This window comes from Chrysemys picta, chromosome 1, assembly GCF_011386835.1.
Source record: "Chrysemys picta bellii isolate R12L10 chromosome 1, ASM1138683v2, whole genome shotgun sequence".
Classification (NCBI taxonomy): Eukaryota; Metazoa; Chordata; order Testudines; family Emydidae; genus Chrysemys; species Chrysemys picta.
The window spans coordinates 55,993,170-56,019,955 of record NC_088791.1 but is presented as its reverse complement, the minus strand read 5'-3'; the positions used below and the strand labels follow the sequence as shown (position 1 = coordinate 56,019,955).

Sequence of the window (26,786 nt, the reverse complement as noted above, 5' to 3'; positions counted from 1 at the left end):
CCAGTCTCCTACTTGGCTCTCAAAACATTTCATTCTATGGAGCACCATGATATAGCCCCACAGGTTTCAGCATAACAACATTATGGGAGACGAAACATTCAGAGAGAAGTAAGTCTGAAACTATGTAAATCCAATATTTACACTCAGTAGGTCCAAGTTTGATTGATTATGTCCCCCACTGCTGAGAATAATACAAATATGATAAGTGCTATGAACATCTGGGACCAGATAGAGGTTAAGGCCGGAAGGGACTACTATATTGCCTAGTCTGACTTCCTGTATATCACAGGCCACCAACACCACCCAGCACCCCTGCACTAAACCCAACAAACCAAAATTAGACCAAGGATCCTGCTTACCTTCAGGAAAACAAAGATAAACAGAAATATCCATGGCTGTCAGGCCACAGAGTTTAATTGTGAGCACTGTCCCTTCCAGTAGATGGGGGTTGGTAGCCCATTGATAAAACAGGGTAGTGACACTCTGAACCTGCAGTTATTCTGAGATCTTCAGGGAGAACTTGTGGCAGTTGGAGCATCTGTGGGTGATTGAGTATTTGCACAGAGCGGCTGACCCTCTAGCTAATCTCCAGAAGCCCCATTCCACATGGCACTGTCTTGCTGACCTTCCCTCTCTTCTCTTCATACTCTGGCCCTGTTTCAATGTGTGTGACAATCTAGCGTGCAACTTTACTGAATTATTTCTCTAGATCAAAGTAATCTGACCAAATTCTCACTTGTATTCACATCACAACTTAATTATCTTTGCTCAGGGTGTGGTGTTTGGTACATTGTATGCGAACAGTTAGAACTAGTTTACATTTACAAAGTTTAACTATGCTGAAATAAGTTCTGTTATACCAGTATAACTGAATCTACCCAGGAGTGAGGTTGCCACATTAACTATGACGGCAAAAAAACAAACCATCACCCATGTCACTGTAAATGTAGACCAGCCTTTACTCTTCACTATCCGGATCATCCTCCACCGTTCCCGGTACACTTGCAGTATGCCTTCTCTTGCTACTAGTCTTCCCGTTTTCTCCCTCTTCTCCCATTCTGCCACCTTTATTTAAAGGCTATAAAGTATCAATCTGTGATAGTGGCATCATGGCTGCCTTAAGTGCTGTGCTACCCACACATCTCCTCCATGTCTGGGGCACAGCCCTCCCCCTTGAGAGAGTTTGAAGACGTGAAGTGGGTAACTACTCAACATTAATTCACATGGGTATTTCTGTGTCAAAACCCCTGCACCCAGTGAAGCTCCCTCTTCACACATCTCTTTCCTCCCCGCCCCTCCCCAAATGAACCTTCATAGTTCTAACTAGAGAGGGAAGCTTTTGTAGGCCTTGAAGCAAGGCATGTGACTAAGGCCTGTGACTGCTAAGGCCTAACTGTCCTCTCTATAGTATTTTTGGTATTTGGCCATTTTTATGTCTCCACCATAGCTAAAATCTGAGAGGGTGCTCTGTCTTTGTAGGTACATAATACAGCTGACACAGTGGGAATGATGGAGTTAGTTTTGAAAATTTGTCTTAAGTATTCAACACAGTCTTCTGAATAGTCTGCTGACATTTCTGTAACCTGGTTTCTTTGGAAGTGCTTATGGAATGTTCACAAATATTTAGCTATAAATTTTTTCAAAGTAATGGAGTTTAGCCAGCGATGACGGTGAAGTCATTTTAGTGATTGGAAAACTTACCCCAAAATGTCTAGAGGAACATCTCTTGATTTCTTTGCTGAAATTGTTGAAGACTTTGGGAGTAGTTAGGAGTTATTTCTATGCTTCAGGAATTAGAGATTTTTATATGCTCTGGCTATTCCATTTAGGAAACTATAAAGATTTTAATTGCCAATAGAGGCATTGCTTTTTCCACTTTCCACATGTATTGGCATAAGACAAAAGTCCATCTACTGTACAAAATCTAGAATGCCAGATTTTTCAGGTCTGTTAACTCCAAACATGCTACCTGCTAGCTTTTATTTTCAAACAACTTGTCTGTATGCCATTAGCAGTTCAGTTCATTACATCTATACTGGTACAAATAGAATACCAGCCCAACATCTGATTAGCTCAGTGCTTTCCTTTGTGTACCCATAAATGGGATAGTAGGAAGCATGAGGGTACTGTTAATATTAGCACTTTTCATTTGTTACTGCTCCAGAGGCACCATTTTCTAAGAATGTCAGTATGGAAAAGCAGTTCAAAATCCCACAAACTCTGATTTGTTTAGCTCCTGGAAGTATTGGGTCTGAGTATTCACTGAGGCAATAAGTATTACTTAGAAAGGAAATGTATTTGGTATGATGCTAAAATTACATGTGTGTGGACAGTAATATGTGAAGGAGGCTACTTTCAAATTGGTTTGTATAGAGGTCATAAATCTGTCAGAATATCTGTGCAAAAATACAAAACAAAGAGGAAGGTTGTTCTGTTGCCAATGTAGGCAGCAAGGCAGCTGACTACTCTTAGTACAGTTGATTTTTGCAATTCTGTGAATACAAGTAGCTTTTGAAATATTAGCACATTCTTTTTCAGAGAACAAATTTCTTGGCTTGAAGGTGCATTGAGGCAATTGGGGAAGGACTGGTAATATATAATCATTTTCTCTCTAGATCAGAGAACTCCATCTGATCCAGGTGAGTTCTGACCAAAAAGTCCTTATCAAATGATGTCTGTTTCATGGCCAGTCTGAAATGTTAATCCTGTTCCTAACAAAGAGATGTTCTACTCCTGAGAGCATTCTGTGCCAAAAATTTAAAAATTCTGCACACAATATTTTAAAGGTTTGCACATTTTATTTGTCAAATAAATGTGGAGGCTCCAGCATGGCATTGGGGAGCACAGGCCACTGGCTGCATAGAGGTGGGAAATCACAGTGCAGCTCTCCCCGGGACACAGACTCAGTGGCGAGGCTGCACCGAACCCTGACGCAGCGCAAGGACCGGGCCTGCCCCAGAAACACCCCAGGACCCTGCCCCTCCATGCCCGTGCACCAGGTGTGGGCAGGCAGGCTCAGCAAGGCAGGAACCAAGTGTAGAGGGGCTTAGTGTGGTGGGATCCAGGTGTGGGTTGACAGAGTTCTGGGTCGTGCTATCTGGGTGTGGGTGGCTCAGTGGGGGATCTGGGTGCAAGGGGGGAATCTGGATGCACAGGGGATTGTTGGGGGGGTTCTGGGTGCAATGGTAATGGGACTCTGCAGGGGGGTCCAGGTAAAGGGTGGTTAGGGCTCAGCAGGGAGGGGTCTGGATGTGAGCAGCTCAGTGGGGCTCATTGGGATGGGGATCCAAATGCAGCTGGTTGGAGCTTGGTACAGTGGGGATCTGGGTGTGGATGGTCCAGGCGTAGGGCTTGTCAGGGTGGTTGTGGGTGCGGGAGGGGGTGAGGCTCAGTGGGAAGGTCTGGGGGCAAGGAGGTCTGGATGCACAGGGGTTGGGCGGACGGGGGAGCAGCTCCCTGTACAGTAATCCCTCCCCCTGCAGCTGAAGAGCGATGGGTGCAGGAAGTGCAGGGAGGATGGGGGTGAGAGTTTTCAAAGGCTCCTACAGCTAGGGGAGAAATCTGGGTGTGGGGCTGACATATCCCTGGATGCTGTGCAGGGGAAGAGGAAGTCCTGTCCTCCCCAGCCCAGCCAGCTGAGGGTAGGAGGCAGGGTAGGAGCCACCAGCTGGGTCTTCCCCAGTCCCGCCCCACTACCCATAGTGTTTACCTCTGTGCCGGCTGCCCCGAGCACCCAAAACTGCTGGGGAGGGTTGCATGACCACTCTTGTGGCTTCCCTTTGCTTCCCCATCAGAAAGTCATTTTTCTGCGGGGAAGCAAAGAAATCTGGGGGAGACACAAATTCTGCGTATGCGCAGTGGCGCAGAATTCTCCCTGGAGTAATGTTCACATCACAGTTAGCCTGAGGAAAGGTGGTGGTGACTATTGTAGCAAAAGAAGCTGAGAATTGAATGGGCATGAAAACTGTTCTGTAGATGTGATACCTGCAGTTAAGGGTTGAGAGAAATACATAGGGAAGTTGCACATTGCCATAATCAGGTGCTGCCCATGCTTTCTGTTTATCCACAATTTTCCAGGATCTGTTTACAAAATCTAAGGTCTAAGATTTTTCAGAATTGCATGTGTAGAAGTGATGAAGTTTATATTCCATTCCCATTCTATGCTATAAAATCTGTCTGATTTCCCAGGAGTCACAAAACGAAGACTTGCATCCAGCCTTTTTACAAACCTTGTTACTGGACATATCAGCCCAGTTCTGATTTTGACCAGCTATGATAAGTTGGATTCACTTTATAAGGTGTAAGTCATAGCACTGTCAACCCTTCCAGCTTTCCATAGGGAAGAGTGGCTGAAACTCTGAGAGGACAGAGTGTTTATACCATTTAAGGGATACCCTTGGTTTCATAGAGCCAGACAATCTGGTCTGATTGCTGTCAGGTTTTATCTATGGATTGCAAGCAGTGGCAGTGGAAGAGTATGAATAACATCTGTGTTCCTTAAAAGCAACAGCTCTGACTCACCAGACTGCCTGCATGGAATGCTTCCCAGTGACCTAGATGTTGTGGATGCAATGTGGGGGGAAGTAGTCCACCTTCAACGTCCATGGCAGCCATAACATATGATCACAAAACACTCTGCTGTGTTTGATCAGCATCTTTCTAAAATGTTGCACACCAAGGCGAGCTAATCGGGATGTCATAGGAGCCGCTGTGTCATGGCCGATGACAAAATATGATTGGGCTAATGTGGCAGCATTGCTATCGCCAGAATGATCTAATGGCAGAAGAGAGTTTGCTTTCTAAACCTCACTAGGCCATCTGCAGACTGCCTTCAAAAAAGGTACCAGTGAGTGGATACTCAGTAGTTGCAAGAATAAGCCTCAAGTCTGCTGCAAAAGAGATGATGAACTGACCGTGATCAGCTTCTTTGAAACTTTACCTGCTAATGCTTGTCCTGGCTGAGTTGGGTTCTGAGACATCTAATAGTAAAACATTAATAATTCGCTCAAAAAGCCCTGTCTCGCTCTCGGATGGCTGCTGTGTAGTCTTTAAATATTACATTCACTTTACTACTATAAAAGCATATAGCTACTTACAGTATGATGAGCACAACCACTATACAGAGGGGATTATGGCAAAACTGCTTTCTTTTACCTCAGGTTTGTAGTGGGGCTTAGCAAAGGCCATGCTTAGAACCCTTCTTTTCTCCTGTTACTTCAAAGCAGTATTGAAGTCTAGTGACTGTTGTTTCTCCATTTTTATCTTAACCTATGTGTGTGTAATGTTTACAGGTGGGTCAATATTTACAGCAGTTCAGAGGAGATGGAGATGCTTCCTTGCAAAGAACCAACAAAAATCTTAATTTGAACAAAAGCTGCTTATTTGTGTGTGACCCCTCACATCTGCTAACAGTCCTGAATGTTAGTATAACGAGGAGTCTAGAGATATGGCCAATTCAAAGAGGAAAGTTTGTTTGGCGTGCTCACAGCTCTCTTCCTGTTCGGTAGAAAAAGAAAATAACTCTGCAGTACATAAGTACCAGATACGTTGTGTAGAGAGTTTGACAAGTTTCTTTTCTCAGAAGATCACTTTAAATGTTTTCTATGTGATAGTCTCTGCAATTATAGTTTTCAAGCCTACTATAAGTATAAAATTGAAGGGTGTATAGGGATGCATTAACAAGAATGGGGTTGATAAATTAAAAAAAAACTAAAAAGGCAGCTGATAAAAAAATCAAAACAGCATTTTTAGATTAATGAATGCTATTGGATCTAGGGATTTTTTGTCTAGCATACTTCCTTCCTTAGTCTCTTTCACGCTAACTATTTCACATTTCCCCCCAAAATAATTACAGAGCTTGGCTTTATCATTAAGCAGATGTTTTCTATTAATTCTGAATGAAAATAAATGATTGCAATTAACCAGATACTTAAGCTACAGGACTCCACCATTCATCTACATCACTACAGAAACTAATCTGCTTCAGCACCCACTTTTTTTGTGGACAGTGGGAAAAATTCTTCAGAGATGAAGAAACCCTACTACACAACCCACACACACAATTTGTGTGAAAGATACAGCTGGAAATAGTTTGGGAAAGTTCTCAGACAAAGGTTAAGTATGCTAAGTTTCTTATGGTTGACAGCTGATGTACTTGCTGCAGCCTCTGAGTTATATCACTTTAACATTCTAACAGAATTAAACTGAATGGGTTTGAGAAGCAGAAATAGTGGATGATCTTTCATAAATTTAAAATAACTTATTATTAACACTAATCTTAAAGAGTTAGATGCACTACTTTGATGCCAATGGTGAAGGAACTGGCATATTCTGCTCTCAGTGCAATGAAGTAGTAATCCGTGCTACATCAGTTGTTGTTGTTAGGGCTGTCAATTAATCGCAGTTAACTCACGCAGTTTACTAAAAAAATTAATCACGATTTAAAAAATTAATTAATCGCAGTTTTAATTGCACTGTTAAACAATAGAATACCAATTGACATTTATTAAATATTTTGGATGTTTTTCTACATTTTCATATATATTTTATTCTGTGTTGTAATTGAAATCAAAGTGTATATTATTTTTATTACAAATATTTGCACTGTAAAAATGATAAACAAAAGAAATAATATTTTTCAATTCACCTCATACAAGAACTGTTGTACAATCTCTGTCGTAAAAGTGCAACTTACAAATGTAGATTTTGTTATTGTTGTATAACTGCACTCAAAAACAAAACAATTTAAAACTTCAGAGCATACAAGTCCACTCAGTCCTACTTATCATTCAGCCAATCACTAAGACAAACAAGTTTGTTTACGTTTACAGGAGATAATGCTGCCCACTTCTTATTTACAGTGTCACCAGAAAGTGAGAACAGGCATTTGCATGGCACTTTTGTAGCCAGCATTGCAAGGTATTTAAGTGCCAGATATGCTAAACATTCATATGCCCCTTCATGCTTTGGCCATCATTTCAGAGGACATGCTTCCATCCTGATTATGCTTGTTTAAAAAAAAAAAAAAAGCGTTAATTAAATTTGTGACTGAACTCCTTGGGAGGAGAATTGTATGTCCCCTGCTCTGTTTTACCTGTATTCTGCCATATATTTCATGTTATAGCAGTTTCGAATAATGACCCCGCACATGTTGTTCGTTTTAAGAACACTTTCATTCCAGATTTCACAAAACGCAAAGAAGGTACCAATGTGAGATTTCTAAAGATAGCTACAGCACTTCACCCAAGGTTTAAGAATCTGAAGTGCCTTCCAAAATCTGAGAGGGATGAGGTGTGGAGCATGCTTTCAGAAATCTGAAAAGAGCAACACTCTGATGCAGAAACTACAGATTCCGAACCACCAAAAAAGAAAATCAGCCTTGTGCTGGTGGGATCTGACTCAGATAATGAACATGTGTGGTCCACACTGCTTTGGATTCTTATCGAGCAGAACCCGTCATCAGCATGGACACATGTCTCCTGGAATGATGGTTGAAGCATCACAGGACATATGAATCTTTAGTGCATCTGGCACATAAATATCTTGCAATTCTGGCTACAACAGTGCCATGAAAATGCCTGTTCTCAGTGTCAGGTGACATTGTAAACAAGAACCAGGCAGCATTATCTCCTGCAAATGTACACAAACTTGTTTGTCTGAGCAATTGGCTTAACAAGAAGTAGGACTGAGTGGACTTGCAGGCTCTAAAAGTTTACATTGTTTTATTTTTGAATGCACGTTTTTTTTTGTACATAATTCTACATTTGTAAGTTTAACTTTCATTATAAAGAGATTGCACTACAGTACTTGTATTAAATGAATTGAAATATACTATTTATTTTGTTTTTTACAGTGCAAATATTTACAATAAAAATAAATATAAAGTGAGCACTGTACACTTTATATTCTATGTTGTAATTGAAATCAATATATTTGAAAATGTAGAAAACATCCAAAAATATTTAAATAAATAGTGTTCTATTATTGTTTAACAGTGCGATTAATCGCGATTAATCACAATTAATTTTTTTTAATTGCTTGACAGCCCTAATTGTTATGTTTACATTTTACCTAGCATGCAGTCGAGGGAAGGGGAACTGATTTTTCTTATCCTTTTACATATGCATATGCCTGAGAAAGAAAGAAATATGCACACAAGTCTCTTTTTTAAGTAATTCTGTTTAAGGAGGCTTGTCAAAATACTGAGAAATATAAATGGGTAGAATACTACTACAATTGAGTGGTGGGCAAACTGCGGCCCATCAGGGTAATCTGATTGCGGGCCCCGAGACATTTTGCTGACATTGACCGTCCGCAGGCACGGCCCCCCACAGCTCCCAGTGGCCGTGGTTTGCCATTTATATGGCGTGTGTGTGTGTGTGTGTGTGTGTGTGTGTGTGTGTGTGTGTGTGAAAACTCATGACATTTGAGGGCCTATACAACTTGGGGCTTTCATTTTTATTTCAGCCTTGATTACTAAACTCAGTTACGAATTTTGCACCATTGTAACTCCAAATTATGCCAGACCTAAATAACTGTTAAACAGTGTGGACAATTTGGCCCAAAGTTCATGTTTTAAAAGAAATCCTCAAATTACCTAAAAAGAAAAGCAGGGAATATTGGTAACTCTGACATATTAATCAAAAAGCCAAAATAGCAAAGCCTCAATTAAAGCTGGCCAGAAGAACTTCACTGTAACCATTTTCTGTCAGAAAGTGCAGTACCGTTGAAATCAAAATGCTTTAAAACGCATTGATTTTGCCAAAATTTCATCTCTGAAAAGCAAACCAATAAAAATGCCAATAATGTTAATGTCCCATTGACATTTTTAGAATGAAATGTTTTAATTTTTCATAGTGAAACAACTTTCCTTTTATTTAATAATACAAAAGAAAAAATTAAAGTCAAACAAAGTTCCAGTTTTGTCAAGATGAAACACATCTATCAATCCAAAACAGACTTTTTCAGTTTTTTCCTATAGAGAAGATTTTAGGTTTTGTTCAGATTTGAAATTAAGCCACATTTCAAATACCTTGAAATCTTCCATAAAATAGAATTTCTGTCCTCCACCCAGCTCTTGTCACAACAAATATCATTCATTCTGGCACCTCTTTGTGGGGTTTACCACTTAAATCTTTGTACCTTTAAAAAAAAAAAATAAACATACCTCACCCCTTTTTCTTGATGGCAGTACTGCACCCTCCGAATAAACTCCTTTTAAAAGTATTTCTGTGGTGAATAGCAGAGCTGCTAATAGATGTCTTGCAACATGACCCGATAGAGATAGTGTAGAGTTACCATTCATCCGGATTCTGCCGGACATGTCCGGCTTTTTTGAGTTAAAAATAGCGTCCGGGGGGAATTTGTAAATGTCTGGATTTCCCCCCCATGCAGAGCGCACGCGGCTGACAGGGCAGCCGGCCGGATCATGCCACTCCTCCACTTCCACCTCCTCTCCCCTGCAACTTGAGACCACTCCCCTCCTTTCTCTCCCTCCCTCCCCCTACCTGCATTCGCAGATCGCCGGCCGGCCGTTCGCATCGGGCCTCCAGCAGTCTAGAGCTCCTTCCCCTGCTCCTGCTCCCCCTCCCCTGCTGCCGAGCGCGCTGCTCTGCAGCACTCTGTTCTGAGCAGCATGGTAACGGGGCCAGGGGGTCGGAGAAGGGGCTGGAAGGTTCTGGAGGGGGCAGTCGAGACAGGGAGCAGGGTTGGATGGGTCGGGAGTTCGGGGGGGGCTGTCTGGGGGTTGGGGGTGTAAGGTTTTGGGCAGTCAGGGTACAGGTAGGGGGTAGGGTCCTAGGGGGGCAGTTAGGGTGGGGGGGTGTCTCAGGAAGGGGGGCAGTTAGGGGACAAGGAGGCTTAGGTAGGGGGTGGGGTTCTGGAGGGCAGTTAGGAGCAGGGGTCCTAAGAGGGGGCAGTCAGGGGGCAGGGAGCAGAGGGGTTTAGATGGGTCAGGAGTTCTGGGAGGGGAGGCTGTCAGGGGGTGGGGAGTGGTTGGATGGGGCGTGGGAGTCCCTGGTGTCTGTCTGGGGGTGGGGGTGTGGATAAGGGTTGGGGCAGTCGGGACAGGTAGGGGGTAGGGTCCTAGGGGGCCAGTTAGGATGAGGGGAAGGTCTCAGGAGGGGGCAGTCAGGGGACAGGTAGGGGATAGGGTCCTAGGGGGCCAGTTAAGATGGGGGGAAGGTCTCAGGAGGGGGCAGTCAGGGGACAAGGAGTGGGAGGGAGGGTTGGGGGTTCTGAGGGGGGCAGGAAGTGGGAGGGAGTGGAAGGGGCAGGAGCAGGGCTAGGGCAAGACTGGGACGAGGCTAGGGCGGGGCTCCTCCCATCCTCTTTTTTTGATTGTTGAAATATGGTAACCCTAAGATAGTGCTCATCAGTAGAGGGAGCTAAAATCTAAGGTCTGGTCTACACTGGGGTGGGGATCGATCTAAGTTACGCAACTTCATCTATGTGAATAATGTAGCTGAAGTCCCGACGTACTTAGATCTACTCACTGTGGTGTCTTCACTGCAGTGAGTCGACTGCTGATGCTCCCCCGTCGACTCCACCTGCGCCTCTCGCTCCAGTGGAGTACCAGAGTTGATGGAAGAGCACTCGGCGATCGATTTATCGCGTCTGTCGACCCCCGCTGGATCAATCGCTGCCTGTAGATCCAGCGGGTAATGTAGACAAGCCCTAAGAGTCCTGTGAAAGTAAAGTAAGACTATAGGTATGGTGCCTATGGCTTATTGTAGTCTAAAGTTTAGCTGTTTTTAGTCACTAATGTAAACTATATCTCTTCTTCCAGAGGAGGGGGGCAATGTATGTGTATAGAAATAGATATGAATTCAAACAGGTTTTTTTAGATGTTCATGGACATTTTCTGACCTGATCCAGAGAAATTAACACTTAAGACCTAGATCCTGAGCTATGCTCTATGCACATCAGGGGGAATGAGGTGCAAAGGTGCCTTAAAACCACTTTTTTTCACCCTATTTACCTTGGATCTGGGTTGTCTAGCTGTCATGCCACTCCCTGGCATAAACTAGAACAGCCTCAGGGCTGCTTATAGTCTCAAAAGGCTATTCTACATTAGGACATAGGGCTGTCCCAGCTACATTCTTTCTGTTTGCTATGCCGCCTGCACTGGCAACGTAGGATAGCATGTGACCACTCAATACCATCCAAAGATTACTCTAGTTGGAGGGGAATCCTCAAGTAGCCAGCAATACTGCCTTATCACAGGGCAGGCTCTGGCTTTAAAGAGACACCAAGTCACAACTGACTGGCTTCATTATTTGAGGAGGAAGGCCTTGCTTTCTTCTAAAGTTTCAGATATTGGCCACTGCCAGGAGGAGAATATTAGATATGAACTGTCTTTTACAGTATAAAAGCCCTGTGTAAAAATTCTGTCCTATCTGTTTGCAGCTTTTTATTATTTGTTTGTTTATATATTTATTTTCCTTGAAGTATGTCATAATTGGCACAGTAAATTTCAATGCTAGGCGGGGCAAGTAACTGAAAGGGAAAATGTTTTAATTCCTTCTACCTCAGGAGTGTCATTGGATGTCTCTGAAAGGAACCCTGTCCGTTCTTCTTGATCCAGAATTTTGGTGACTGATGTTAGACATAAGGCCATGTCTACACTGGAGAAAGTGTCTCCTGTCAAAAAACGCCAACACATTTTAACTCTTGATATTAAACTCAACTTAGCACCAAGTGCAGAAAAGGACAAGTCCTATTCAGAAGTGCATTGGTTGGTTGTGAATCTCCCCAGAGTTAACCATGACCAACTAACGCTTCTCACTAAAGTCACTGCCTATACCAAGGGCTAAATCATGTTTAATATTGATAGTTAAAATGTGCTAGTCAACACATTAGGTAACATGATGCATTTTCCCCAAGTAGACAAGCTATGAAAGGAGAGGAAATGGGGAGAAGAGGAGTGTGTCCTCCTATAACAGTTTGTAGAAACTTTAAGAAGAGGTGGGTAAATGGAAACTCTGATTTCGCAGCATTTCCTTTGCTTTTTTTGGAGTACTCTATATGTCATATGGCATTAAAGGGGAGTAGGCATTTATGAGATAGCTAAACTTTTATACAATTTTCTGTCATCAAATACTAGAAAAGAGACTCTCAGTGTTTTGTCTGCATCTCTAAAAGACAGGTTTGAATGATCCATCTGGCAATTTCAAGCTTTCATTTAGCAGAAAACTACTGTGCACTGTTTAAATAAAGACATCAGGTGTATGTTTGTGTTAATATTTTTAACATTGAGCTCTAATTACTGGACCTATAATGAGCAGACTTAAGCTTTCTGTGAGACTCTTTGATTTACTTCATTCTAGAGTATAGGTGCTATAAGCAACATCTCTTTTCTTTTCTTTTTGCATTAAGATACAAGGAGCTCATACTAGATTACTGGTCTCTTCTCATTTGCTCCTTATCTGGGAGACATGACAGCTGTGTATTTGTCCAGACACATGTAATTTTGCCGGAGTTAAAATTATACGCATTAAAAATGAACCATTACTTTTAGATTTCTTTTAACTTTTGTGCATATATATAATTAGTAGCTTAGTATAATTCCATTTTAAACCTTTGGCATCTGCATGATTGTTCTCTTGCATTACATCGGGCTACAGGAACAGGTTTAATTAGATAATTAAGGCTATAGTAAATATTTCCTGTGGAACATTTTAATTACAAATAAAAATCTAAAATAGAGTATCTAGTGCTGAAGGAGCAGGCTTATTCTAAGCTTTTACTGCCGTTTATTCTGGTGTAACTTGGTAAATGTTTCCATATGAAACCCTAAGGAGCAGGACTTATTTATTTGCATGCACCAACCCACTGGAATGGCTCCCTTAAAGGTAACCTGTAAAGGATTTTAAAATTTGAGATTGAGCCCTCTTGCTTTTTTATGAGGTATAAAGAATACCTTGAAGAATACCCATGATTGGGAGGTTTACGTGTCTTACCGAAAAATTGTTTCTTGCCTTAGATATCAGGAATGTCAAGTCTTGTTTTCCTTGGTTTTGCTGGAGTACTGGCTAGATGTCTCACAGGATGTGTATTCTGTGCCTTGACGCCTCAGCTGAAGGAGTGGATTGGTGAATCTTTAATAAAGATGTTTTCCCCTAAAACATTAGTCACTGTAATGTAATAGGTGTTAAATATTTTGAAAAAAGGAGCTCACTAACAATCTCTTTCCCCTCTGACAGGTTTCAGAGTGGTAGCCTTGTTAGTCTGTATCATCAAAAACAACGGGAAGTCCTTGTGGCACCTTAGAGACTAACAAATTTATTTGGGCATAAGCTTTCGTGGTCTAGAACCCACGCTTATGCCCAAATAAATTTGTTAGTCTCTAAGGTGCCACAAGGACTCCTCATTATTTTTTCCCTCGGAGGTGCTCAGTGAGTTTCACTTTCTTGACTGGTTTCAGAGTAACAGCCGTGTTAGTCTGTATCCGCAAAAAGAAGAACAGGAGTACTTGTGGCACCTTAGAGACTAACAAATTTATTAGAGCATAAGCTTTCGTGGACTACAGCCCACTTCTTCGGATGCATATAGAATGGAACATATATTGAGGAGATATATATACACACATACAGAGAGCATATGCTCCATTATATATATGTTCCATTCTATATGCATCCGAAGAAGTGGGCTGTAGTCCACGAAAGCTTATGCTCTAATAAATTTGTTAGTCTCTAAGGTGCCACAAGTACTCCTGTTCTTCTTTTTACTTTCTTGACTAGAGCTGTTTGGGGGTAGAAGGGGGGGCAGTAAATGCTTCCCCCTCCCCGTGGAAAATTTTGACAAACTAGTTTTGTTTTTGTCAAAATTTTCTATGAAAAATGTTGACTTCTTTAAATAGCAAAACCTGACAAATTTTCAGCTGAAAATTGAACTTTTCAGTTCTTGGGCATTCCGTTTTTCAACAGTTATCAAGATTTTCTTCAGAAAGCCAACACTTTTTCACAAAAAATTTTGTAGTCGAAAAGCCAATTTTCCATCAGTTTTAATGCAAAATTTTCAACCATCCTTACTCTTGACTATTAAGTTATCAACGTCACCTCACTATTTCTGTGATCATCATAGAGTCCTCCAGGGCAGGCAAAAATCTGAATTTCTAATGTGAAAAAAGCCTACTATGAATAATTTAAAAGGACAAACTTTCTTTTCTTTTGAAGTACATCTTTAAAAAAATCTGGCATATCGCTGGAGTACCATTTATTTATTTTTTTGTTAGTCTCTAAGGTGCCACAAGTACTCCTGTTCTTTTTAAGACAGAGGTTCTGAGTATTGACTTTCAGTCTAACAAGGTGATAATGAGGATTTTTCAGTAAGTGTAGTGTCTGGGTGGGAGACCAGAAGTATGGAAAACCAAGCATCTACAAAAACTGAACAGCCATTCATGTTAGCTGAGATACTGCTTTGAGGACACTCCCTTTAGAAAAGGAGACTTGATTATCTTTTATCAAGCCTCTTCATGCAAAGTGATATGTGACTAACTCACACGAGTTAACAGACATTTAGGGCCTAATCCTGCAAATCTTTATCTGCCTTATGGGTTGTCTACATTTGAAAGTTATTTTAGATTAACTTGACTTTTTGGGGGATAAACTGCCTTAAGTCTGCACAAGCTTTTAAAAAATGATTTGGCATCTCATTCCGCATTAATCAATCCACTTTGGAAGTGGAGTAACTCAAATTTGGAATGAGTTACTCTGCAATAAAAGGTAGGTGTGGACACATCCTCATTTCAGGTTAACTATTCCTTTCACTGCTATCCCACATGGCATTGCTGCACACCTAGGTTAGCCTGTCTGTCTGTCTGGGTGGGTGCCCTCTATTGCTTTGGGTCATATTGACTAGATATTACCTCCCTGTTTAAATGCTGGCATGCAGCCATGTGTGCTTCTTTGTGATGCCCCCTAGTGGTAAATTCACACACTTGCAGCAACATACAGATTATAGCAGCCATTCCCTATGTTTCCACATGGTCCTGTGATGAGGTCCTGGACTTCCTTCGCTCAACCTCCTCTAAACAGCACTGACAGTTAGTCTAAGGCAGTGGTTCTCAACCAGTGGTATGCATGGTCTTCCAGGGGGTACATCAACTTGTCTAGATATTTGCCTAGTTTTACAACAGGCTAGATAAAAAACACTAGTGAAGTTAGTACAAACTAAAATGTCATACAGACAATTACTTGTTTATACTTCTCTATATACTATACACTGAAATGTAAGTACAATATTTATATTCCAGTTGATTTATTTTATAATTATATGGTAAAAATGAAAATGTAAGCAATTTTTCAGTAATAGTGTGCTGTGACACTTTTGTATTTTTATGTCTGATTTTGTAAGCAAGTAGTTTTTAAGTGAGGTGAAAGTTGGTGTACGCAAGACAGATCAGTCTCCTGAAAGGAGTACAGTACTGGTCTAAGGTGACAGGCTGCTATGAGGAGCTCTCCTCCCAATCCCACCCACCAAGTAATCAGTCCACTCCTGACACCTAGCTCTCTCCCAGCACTGCCAGTGCCTACTCCCAGCCAGTTCCACTGGCATCTTCCCACTGGCGCCGTTAGACACATTAATGGATATCCATGGTTTACTTTCTACTGAACAGGCTATATTTCACTAGTTCTAGAGACAAACAGCACCAGTCTCCTAGCAAAGGGTTGGCTGAGATCAGCAACTCTATTAAGAACAGCTGGCCGAACAGAAACTAGGAAAGGCTGAGGTAAAAGCAGTGAGGAGAGAAGGAAGCCCTTCAAAGAACTTGCCACCTCTGTAAGATCACACCCCATTGGGAGCATCTGCCCTCAGATCCTTCCTAGCCCATAGCTTCAGTGGGCAGCTGTGTCCCTCACTGTTTCTGGGTACCCCAATAACTATGGCTGTGAAAAATGGTCTTTTTTAAAATGTACAGCTGGCAGGAAGACTGCCCCACATTCCATTAAACATGGACTCAGCCATGGGGACCCATGCATTTGTGGCCTCCACCAGGATTATTGTAGTTCTCTCTCTATCTTAGAATTGTGTCTGCTGACTCTAGAGCTACAGCTGGTAAGGAACATAGCAGCTCGTCTGTTCAGCACAGGTTGCCAAGAGTTCATTGTCCCATTCTGTTCACTGACTCCACTTTGAATCACACTCTAGGTTTCAGTCCCCCTCTAAGCCCTTTAGAGGACTAGCCCAGGTTACTTGGGGCAGCCCCTCCTCCTATGCGTGGTCACAACTCATCAGGACAGTCACATTCCATAGGAAGGATAGAACAGTCAACATCCAGTGAAACTTTTATATGCAGGAGAGTGACTGGACCATATACCTGAAACATACTGTCCCAGAATAGATCAGAATGACTATGAACTTCCATGACTTCAAAGCAAAATGCAAAATCCATATCTTTAACTTCCCATCATAACACTGCTAAAGACCCCAAAGCATTTTCCCTGGGAAAAGAGGTCTTACATGTACACAGGCATTTTGAGGTGCTTAGATAAGCAGGTGATTGACAGTATATAGGACCCTAGATGAATGCATAATAACCCAAAATAAAGAAGCTTGAGGAGACGGGAGCTGCTCTGGGTCAGTAATATGTCAGTTTCTTAAAATTAGAAATGTAGTAAATCAGCTTCTGACTGTAATGAAATGATATTTCTGACTTGGTTCATAATTACCTAAAATGCTTTCTCAAAATATTTGGTTAATTAAATAGTCAGTCTTGTTTGTTAAAATATAGTACTTCACTCTTTTTTTTTTTTTTTCCTAAGGCATAGTAGCAAGTATCTGTAAGGAGAAATTATAGACTAATTTGACTAGTGCAAAATCTTAGTTTGGATAAATTCTTGATTTTTTTTCTAGTGAAACACATTATGGTTAAAATGCAATGCTTGATGGTGTCAGGGAAAGGCATCTAGATAAGAATTACTGAGATCTTATCTAAGCTTTTAAAAGTCTGACAACATGACATTATCAAGTTTCAGTTTATGTATGGGATGTGGGAGTGGCATTAGATTAGTTCTTCCACATGAGCTAAAATCACACATGTATCTTATCCCAGGCACCTAGTTTTATGGAGGGTCAACAATGTTGGAAGGTCAGTATACTAGATATGATGATGAAGAGCCCTATATAGGACTCTTTCTATAATTCACATTTCAACTAACACTCATTGCTCTGGAACATACGTAATATTTACTGTTAAAGTAGCTAAGCCTAAAATATTTATAGTAACACAAAGCTTGCTTTTTTCTTCAGGAGCCCACTAAAATTATTAGATCCCTTAGGATCAAGTTTATGTAACATATCCACTTAGAAATAACACTTTGCTAATTCCTTGCTTAAAAAATAATTCTAATTGCTAATGGAAGGAGAAGGGGAATTGTCCAACCATTATAGCAGTAAAACCCTGCTTGGCACAGTCTTAATACTTCCTATGGCAGAGTGCCACATTGGATGATGGAGAAAGTAGAGCTAATGTGGCCAAGGCACAAACACAACATGAGTTACATGACTTCAGTCTTGTAAAAGAAAGTCTTTTTTCTATTTGCAGAGTATACATTACACTTGGAACAACATACATTTACAGTGCACAGAGCTTTCTCATGTATACAGATTGCCTTTGATTTTTATGAATCAGTAATTTGTTTTGAGTGGACTAAAGACATTGGCCAAATTTTTCAAAAGTGGATGTCAGGTCTAGTCTACACACTTTTTTGCTGGTATAACTGTCAGGGACGTGACTTTCTTAATGGATATAGTTATACTGGTACAATCCGAGAGTGGACACTGTTATATTTCTATAAAGGTGCCTTATACCACTATATCTTATTCTACTTCCCATAGTGAATAACTATACCAATATAAGCACCTTTATACCAAGATAGCTGCATCTGAACCACTTTGACTATACCGTTATTGTTAAAGGGGTACAGTGCAGTGTAGATGGGCTCAGGTGACTGAATAAGTGGCCTGATTTTCAAAAGTACTTTAAAAGTCCTGCTTTAAACACCATGTATTAGTTGGACTCCTGTGCTTCGTGATAGATGAGCAGTAGCTCTGAAAGCTAGGAGACCAAAATATTTCTCAGTACTTAGTGGAAACTTGCTCATTGTCCACTGGAAAACATTTATTATGAATTCCAGTAACAACTAGAGTCCTACACATAGTAAGAGTCCCTGCCCAAGAGATCTTACAAATGAAATAGGCAAGACAGCGAGTGTGTGGGAGAAAGGAAGATTGTCTCCATTTTGCAGACTGAGTGGCCTACAATCAGTAGGAATTCTGTGGTAGTGCTGGGAATTGAACCCAGATCCCCTGAGTTCCAATCCAATGATTTAACCAAAATACCATCTTTTCTCAATAGGAGTGATAAGGAGTGAGAAGAGTGCCATTTTTTTAGAGGTTACCAATGAACTTATTTAAAATGTCTCCCTCTTGCCTCTTCTGCTTTCCTGTGGAAAATGGGTGACTTAGTTTAACTGTTGGGAATTTTCATCACCCTAGAATAAAAGAGAGGAGAGAGAAGGTACTAATGATCTACAGATAATCTGAGGTGATGTTAAGAACTCAGGGAGCTATTCTATATATTTTACCTAGTTTGAAGAATAAATTGAGAGATAGTCCAGTAGAGAGCTTGAGTTATAAGTCAGAAACCAAAGGCCTGGCCTTAAGAAAAAAGGTGTGCTGTTAACTTGAGTTAGCTAACACAAGGTAAAAGGAACAGGAGTACTTGTGGCACCTTAGAGACTAACAAATTTATTTGAGCATAAGTTTTCGTTGGCTACAGCCCACTTCATCTATGCATCCAATGAAGTGGGCTGTAGCCCACGAAAGCTTATGCTCAAATAAATTTGTTAATCTCTAAGGTGCCACAAGTACTCCTGTTCATTTTGCAGATACAGACTAACACGGCTGCTACAAGGTAAAAGCTTAGTTAAGACTGGGCAGTTTTCAGTTTTCACACAAGTTAGCAAATTGAGTACAAAGACTATAGGGAAGCCTTGGGCTTATTTTGCCCTGTAAACTTGTGTGAAAACTACAGATTGCCTTTGTCTTCATTAGGTACCTCATATTAGCTAACTCTGCGTAAGAACACCTAAGGAGAGTTGTTTTAACTAGCTTCACTTATTGTTGAAACAGGTCAAAAATGGGGATGTGTGTATATGTGAGGGGTTGCAAAATTTGTCCCTTTTAATAGGAAAAAATTTGAAATTCAAAATGTTTCAACCAGCTCTGACTATATTCAGTGCTAGACCGTAACCGAGCGCGGGTCCTTGGGGACATGCACCTGCCCCAGTCCCTTGAAAACTGGGATTTGTAATCACAGGGCACATGACTAGAAGTAAGCATGTGACCTACAGGAAACCATATACAAGACTTCTGCCTATGGTAGCTGGACTATGCTCTCGGGGAAGCATCTGACAGAGGGCTCTTCATGTGGGCCTAGGGTTGCCAGGTATATGATTTTCAGCCGGGACACCCAGTTGAAAAGGGACACTGGCGGCTCTGGTCAGCACTGCTGACCGACCAGGCCATTAAAAGTTTGGTTGGTGGCGCAGTGGGGCTGGTAGGCTCCCTGCCCGGCTCCACGCAGCTCCTGGAATGTGGCTGTCATGTCCCTCTGGCTCCTAGCCCACTGCCACCACCCCGAGTGCTGGCTCTGCCGCTCCCATTGGCCAGGAACTGCGGCCAGTGGGAGCTGTGGGTGGGGGCAGGGTGCAGAGCCCCCTGGCTACCCCGCTGCCTAGGAACTGGTGGGACATGTCACCGCTTCCTGAGAGCTGCCTCAGCCCCCTCCTGCGTTCCAACCCCCTGCCCAGCTCAGAATCCCCTCCCACACCCAAACTCCCTCCTGGAGCCTGCACCCTATGCCCCCTTTAGCACCCCAAACTCCTGCCCTAGCCCAGAGCCCCCTCCCGCACCCTGAACCCCTCATTTCTAGCCCCACCCCAGAGCCTGCACCTCCAGCCCAGAGCCTGTACTCCCTTTCACACCCCAGCCCCCTGCTTCAGCCCAGAGCCCCCTCTCACACTCCAAAACCCTTGGCTCCACTCCCCCAGCCCAGAGCCCCCTCCTTCACTCTGAACCCCTCATTTCTGGCTCCACCCCACAGCCTACACCCCCAGCCAGAGCCCTCACCCCCTCCTGTACCCCAACCCACTGCCCCAGCCTGGAGCCCTCTCCCGCACCCCACCCTCCTGCCCCAGCCTGGAGGCCCCTCCCACATCCCGAACCCCTCATCCCTGGCCCTACCCCAGAGCCAGCACCCCCAGCTGGAGCCCTCACCCCCTCCCGTACTCCAATGCTCTGCTCCAGCCCAGTGAAAATGAGCGAGAGAGCGAGGGTGGGGGAGAGCAAGTGATGAAGGAAGGGGGGATGGAGTGAGGTAGGGTCGGGGCTCGGGGAAGGGGCGGGGCAAGGGTGTTCAGTTTTCTGCAATTAGCAAGTTGGCAACCCTATGTGGGCCAGGGAGAATAGCCTGGGAGAGAGACCAAGGACTAAGGAAATGCTAGTGAGGGTATCCCTATAGTAGCCAGGTAGAAAGCTGGATTACAGGGCCCAGAGGAAGCTGCTTTGCATACTCTGGAAAGAGAGCTACAGAGAACCTTGAAGAACTAAGGGATAAGCGAGTACTTGAGCCAAGCAAAGGACTGACATTACAGATCATGGAGGGAACTGTGAGACCCTGCCTCAAGGGGGAAGGGAGAGAAAAATAAGCCAAAGGGGCATAGAGGATTTGACAGCATGGATAAAACTAAATTATTTAAATCCGCAATCAGGAAACCTTGATTTTAATCCATCTGTTTTACTCATGTTTCGCATTTGTCCTTGTAGTTATTTCCCAAAAGAAGGGTTGATTCTCATTGTTGGTAACTCTTAAAACATGTTGATTTGCAACTAAATAGAGCCTTTGCACTAAATTTGGTGCTTCTTTTTGCTAACGAGGGAGATACACTATATGTACACATGCTTATTAAAGCAATTGTAAAACTGAATTTGCATTTATTCTGATTCTTAAGTTTTACATTTTGATTATGTTAGAAAATGGTGAATGATACATTTCTTTACTAGGGGATGATTAAGTAACTTGTGATTGGTGTCAAGCCACATTTGTGTATGCTGGATACATAAGGAAAAAAAAGTTTACTGAAAAGTTAATCAAAACATGTTTTGCAATTAAAACTAACTGATTTATTAAACAAAGGAAGTATTATCTGTAGTTAATGAAGGGAACTCGTCACCACATCCTTTAGTAGTTTTTCTTCATAAACTGGAAAGGGAAAACAAGCTTTCCTGCTTTTTCAGCTCTGTCTTAACTAGTCATTGAACTTGAAGTAGCTAAATAAACTAAAAACAAAGAAAATACTTTCTTTGCACCTGCAGCGGAGGCTAAATGTTATCAAAAGTTGGTTGAGCCAACTCTCATGATTTTGTCATGAGTCTCATGATAATTATTGTTTCCTTAAAGCCAAGCCCCGGCTCCTGGAGTCAGGTGGATATGTGATGATTTCAGCCTTCATTCTTAAAGAAAAAGTAAGTTTCTAGTCCTCATGGCTGTGGAGAAAGTTTCCCAGTGCACCCTAAAGGCTCAAAAAGCAGAAGGCAAATAAAAAGAACACCAAATCTAGTATTTTTACATAATCTCATTATTTTAAAGACCATCTCATCATTTTTGGTGAGCCGGTCTCATGATTTTTGAACATTTGGGATTGGCAATACTGAGCATTTCAACAAACTCTGGTTCCAGGTGCTTAGCCAGTGACTCCCACCAGTTCAGTGGTTTCTGGTGCTTCAAAACTTGGCATCAAACATATACTGTTCAATATTATTTGATGTATTTAATTTAAATGATTTTAATAGAATGTAATAAGTTTAGGCCTTAACATAGACTGTCAATTTCAAATTTAAATAGATTTTTTAAAATTGTATTTCATATAAATTTAAAAAATCTGTTTTTATATTTTTAATCCACCCTACTATTTGAATTTCCTGCTGCCCAACAGGAGGGCTTGTTTACTGTGTGTCTAACAAATGGACTCAAGTGGGGGCAGGGGCAATATTGCTCAAATTATATGCACATTCCCACATACATCAGAGAGCTAAAAAGGGGAAACTCAGGCTGGGGTGACTGGGTGCTGGGATGTGGTAAGCTGACCATGTTACATAGACTAATATATCTAATAGGAAGAGTTAGGGGGAAATTAAATCTCATCTACTATGATGCATGGAGGTGGACTCTAGATGATTTACAATGTCTCTTCCAACCCAGATGATCTTATGATGGTTAAGAAGAATGGCCATTTGGTCAACACTAACTGGATACTTTTTACTCATCTAGTAAGCCAGTAAATAAATTCTCATCTGTCACTTTAATCATCAAATGGTAGTCCTGGTTCTTTCCTTGCTCCTGGGGCCAGGTAAAGTGAATCAGGGCTGGACTGTTACAGCTTATCTCCACTACAGGGGAGATCAGTGCTGCTGCCATTGATGTGAAGACCCACTAAATCGATGGCAGAGCACTCTCTCATTAGTAGTACTGCTTACTCACTTGAATACTTCCACTGAAGTCTGGAGTTGCAGGAAGGGAACGGAAAGTGTTACTTTTGGCTTGTCTACACTACCGCACGTGGTCGATCTAAGATATGCAACTTCAGCTATGTGAATAGCATAGCTGAAGTCGAGGTACTTAGATCTACTTACTGCGGTGTCTTCTCTGCAGTAAGTCGACAGCTCATACTTTCCGTTGACTCTGCTTGCACTCCTCGTTCTGGTGGAGTTGATGGGAGAGCGCTCAGCGGTTGATTTATCGCATCTACTAGACGCGATAAATCAACCCCTGGTGGATTGATCACTGCCCGCCGATCCGGCAGGTAGTTTAGACAAGCCCTCTGTGTCCATCTACCAACCAAACTCCACCCTCTTGAAATGTCAATCACAGTAGATTAGTAGCTCTTCATAATATGACAGTCTTGCTCCTTTCTTACTTGAGTTTTGAACAGGAGTGAAATAGTTAAGTGTTCCAGTGTACAAGATCATCACTGGGCATCCCAGTTTAATCCTCTGACAAGATGAACAGGTATAGTTCAGACCTCAAAGCAATAGTTTCAGAATGTTAGCAATTCACTGACATCACTGCACCAATTACACTCAGGTCACATTGTGGAGATTTCTTTGCAAGCAAAATAGCCTTTTAAATAAAGATTGAGATTCTGGAGCACACGGTGGCAGTTCAGGGGACTAGAGGATATACTGTAGGTTCCCCTTCTCCGTCCTACCCCATAACGGTCCTAATTGTAGTAAATAGGATTACTCATGTTAGTAAGGGTTTCTCTGTTAAAGTTTGAAAGATCAAGCTCTAGTTAGTTGGGGTGACTACAGACAACCAATAGGATGTCAGGTAGCATCTCTCTTTAAAAAACTAAATATTGTACCTAAAACTCAATAGAAGTAATTATTTGTTTGGGTGCATTCAGTCTGACAGAGTTTCTGTGACTTTGACTTTCAGTGCCCTTCATTTTTCTGCTTAAAAGGGTCTGTTCTGACCTCTGCATGATGAAAGCCCGTTGGAAATTGATGGCACAGAAAGCATGAAAGATGCAAAGCATTTGGAGTGTCTCAATCCTGTTTAATTGTGCCATTGTCATGCCAGTTGGACTCAACACTTTTCTTTTGCAATTGAAAGGATCAGCAGAACGAGCTGATAAGCACTGGTATCCTGGTGTGAAACTGACCCTTTGAACTATGAAGAATAGCTTCAGATAAGCAAGTAATGGAATTTTTATCATGTCTTACTTCTTGTTGTAGCATTTTAGAGTTAGCAATTCAAGCTTGTAAGAATCAGAATCATACACTTCCCCACCCTTACAAAGAGCAGAGAGAAAATAGTGGCAATGTAATTTGAATAACAAACTTGTACTGATTAAGGGCCCAAACCAGTGAGATGAGCATCCAGACTCCTATGGAAATCAATAGGAGTTGAGGATGTTCTGTACCTTGTAGGATCAGGTTGTTGGTATCACAACAGATAGAGATGAAGGGCATTACAAAAAAGGCTTGTGCAGACAAGATACTTTGTATACAGTTATTTTCACTCCAGAGGTATGGATTCTCTTTTACATCAGTAAAATCTCTCAAATTCTAAAGCGATTTGTCTAATACAAGCAATAAAGTGTCTGATTTCCATAACACAATCAAAAGTCCACCATTGAAGCCCAAAGGAGGGGATAGAAAAATATTTGATATTTTTCTGAGAACATCAGCTCCTGGATTCCTGATTATGCGAGAATTTCAGCTTTCATTTAAAAGAAAAAAAATTCTAGTCCTCAAGGTTATGAAAGAAAAGTTTGAAAAGGTGACCTGAGAATAACTTAAAAGCTCAAAAGGTAAATAAAAAAAAAACCCAATCTCATGATTTTTGAGGATTGGAGGTTGGCAGTACGGTACTACTGGGGTCTGGTCTGCACTATAGATCTATATCGGTAAAACTACGTAGCTCAGGGGTGTGAAAAATCCACACCCCTGAGCAACTTAGTTATACCAACCTAACCCCCCATGTGGACAGTGCTATGGTGGCTGGAGAGCTTCTCCTGCCAATATAGCTGCCGCCTCTCGGGGAGGTGGATTAACTACACCGACAGGAGAGCTCTCTCCCATTGCCTTAAGAACATAAGAACGGCCGTCCTGGGTCAGACCAAAGGTCCATCCAGCCCAGTATCCTGTCTACCGACAGTGACCAATGCCAGGTGTCCCAAAGGGAGTGAACCTAACCGGTAATGATCAAGTGATCTCTCTCCTGCTGTCCATCTCCACCCTCTGACAAACAGAGGCTAGGGACACCATTCCTTACCCATCCTGGCTAATAGCCATTAATGGACTTAACCTCCATGAATTTATCTAGTTCTCTTTTAAACCCTGTTATAGTCCTAGCCTTCACAACTCCTCAGGCAAGGAGTTCCACAGGTTGACTGTGTGCTGTGTGAAGAAGAACTTCCTTTTATTTGTGTTAAATCTGCTGCCCATTGATTTCATTTGGTGGCCCCTATTTCTTATATTATGGGAACAAGTACATAACTTTTCCTTATTCACTTTCTCCACACTACTCATGATTTTATATACCTCTATCATATCCCCGCTTAATCTCCTCTTTTCCAAGCTGAAAAGTCCTAGCCTCTTTAACCTCTCCTCATATGGGACCCATTCCAAACCCCTAATAATTTTAGTTGACCTTCTCTGAACTTTTTCTAATGCCAGTATATCTTTTTTGAGATGAGGTGACCACATCTGTATGCAGTATTCAAGATGTCGGCGTACCATGGATTTATATACGGGCATTAAGATATTCTCCATCTTATTCTCTATCCCTTTTTGAATGATTCCTAACATCCTGTTTGCTTTTTTGACTGCCGCTGCACACGGTGTGGACGACTTCAGAGAACTATCCACGATGACTCCAAGATCTCTTTCCTGATTAGTTGTGGCTAAATTAGCCCCCATCATATTGTATGTATAGTTGGGGTTATTTTTTCCAATGTGCATTGTGATGTTGTGCAGTCTATATGGTTTTATAAAAACATGATAATAAGTGAATATAATGTAACTGGGATATGCTTCATGCAAAAGGTCTCATGTAAGGTATCATTACAAAGCTTATAATCTACTGAGTATGATCATCCAATTTGTATAAATGTACCACTCTTGTATCTAAAACTAGAAATATAAAATATAACTCTGAGGGCCTATTGTAATTATGTAAAGTGTGGGCCATTAATGATGGTTTGTAATCTTGATGACTCCCCATTGTCTGCAGATGGCTGTGTTTACCTGTGAGTCTTCCTGTATATGTGTGTGCTGGCAAGTGAGTAATGAAGTCTTGCAGTGACATGTGATCATGTCACCTGAACTGGAATCCATCTTTAACCTGGTGCTTTTCCAGTGAGGGGGGGGTGGAAACCCAGAGGGACAAAGGGTTCCCGCCTTATGCAAAAGATATATAAAGGCGTGGAAGAAAACAAAGGGGAGGGAGGAGCCATTATGAAGAATCCCCTAGCTTAGGGTTACCATATTTTGTGCCTCCAAATGGAGGACACTCCCCGGGGCCCTGGCCCCGCCCCCAGCCCCGCCCACGCCCCCGCCCCAACTCCGCCCCCTCCCAAAGTCTCCGCCCCCTCCCCTGCTTCCCGCGAACATTTAATTCGCGGGAAGCCTGAAGCAGGTAAGGGAGGCGGGGGGAGGAGGCGCGGCCCAGGCTGGCCCCCCGGCGGCTCCAGCCTGGGTTGGCTCGGGCCCTGGGGTGCCGGCCCCGACCGACCACCCCCCGCGGGCCCGGCGCACCCCCCGGCTCCCCGCCCCGCGGGCCCGGCGGACCCCCCGGCTCCCAGCCCCGGCCCCGCGGGCCGACCCCGGCTCGCGGGCCCGGCGCCCCGACCCTGGCCCCGCGGGCCCGGCGCCCCGACCCCGGCCCCGCGGGCCCGGCGCCCCGACCCCGGCCCGGCTGCCGGCCCGGCGCCCCGACCCCGGCCCGGCTGCCGGCCCCGACCCCGGCCCCGGCCCCGCGGGCCCGGCGCCCCGACCCCGGCCCGGCTGCCGGCCCCGACCCCGGCCCCGCGGGCCCGGCGCCCCGACCCCGGCCCGGCTGCCGGGCCCGGCGCCCCGACCCCGGCCCGGCTGCCGGCCCCGACCCCGGCCCCGCGGGCCCGGCGCCCCGACCCCGGCCCGGCTGCCGGCCCCGACCCCGGCCCCGCGGGCCCGGCGCACCGGCCCCGGCCCCGGCTGCCGGCCCCGCGGGCCCGGCG

The 26,786-nt window shown here is 43.1% G+C and overlaps 1 protein-coding gene across 5 annotated transcripts in view; it reads left to right on the top strand.

Annotated features, from left to right (window-relative positions):
• PRICKLE1 (prickle planar cell polarity protein 1) overlaps window positions 1-26,786 on the top strand; it is a 116,134-nt gene that overhangs the window by 34,712 nt on the left and 54,636 nt on the right. The gene's annotated exons all lie outside the window — the stretch shown is intronic.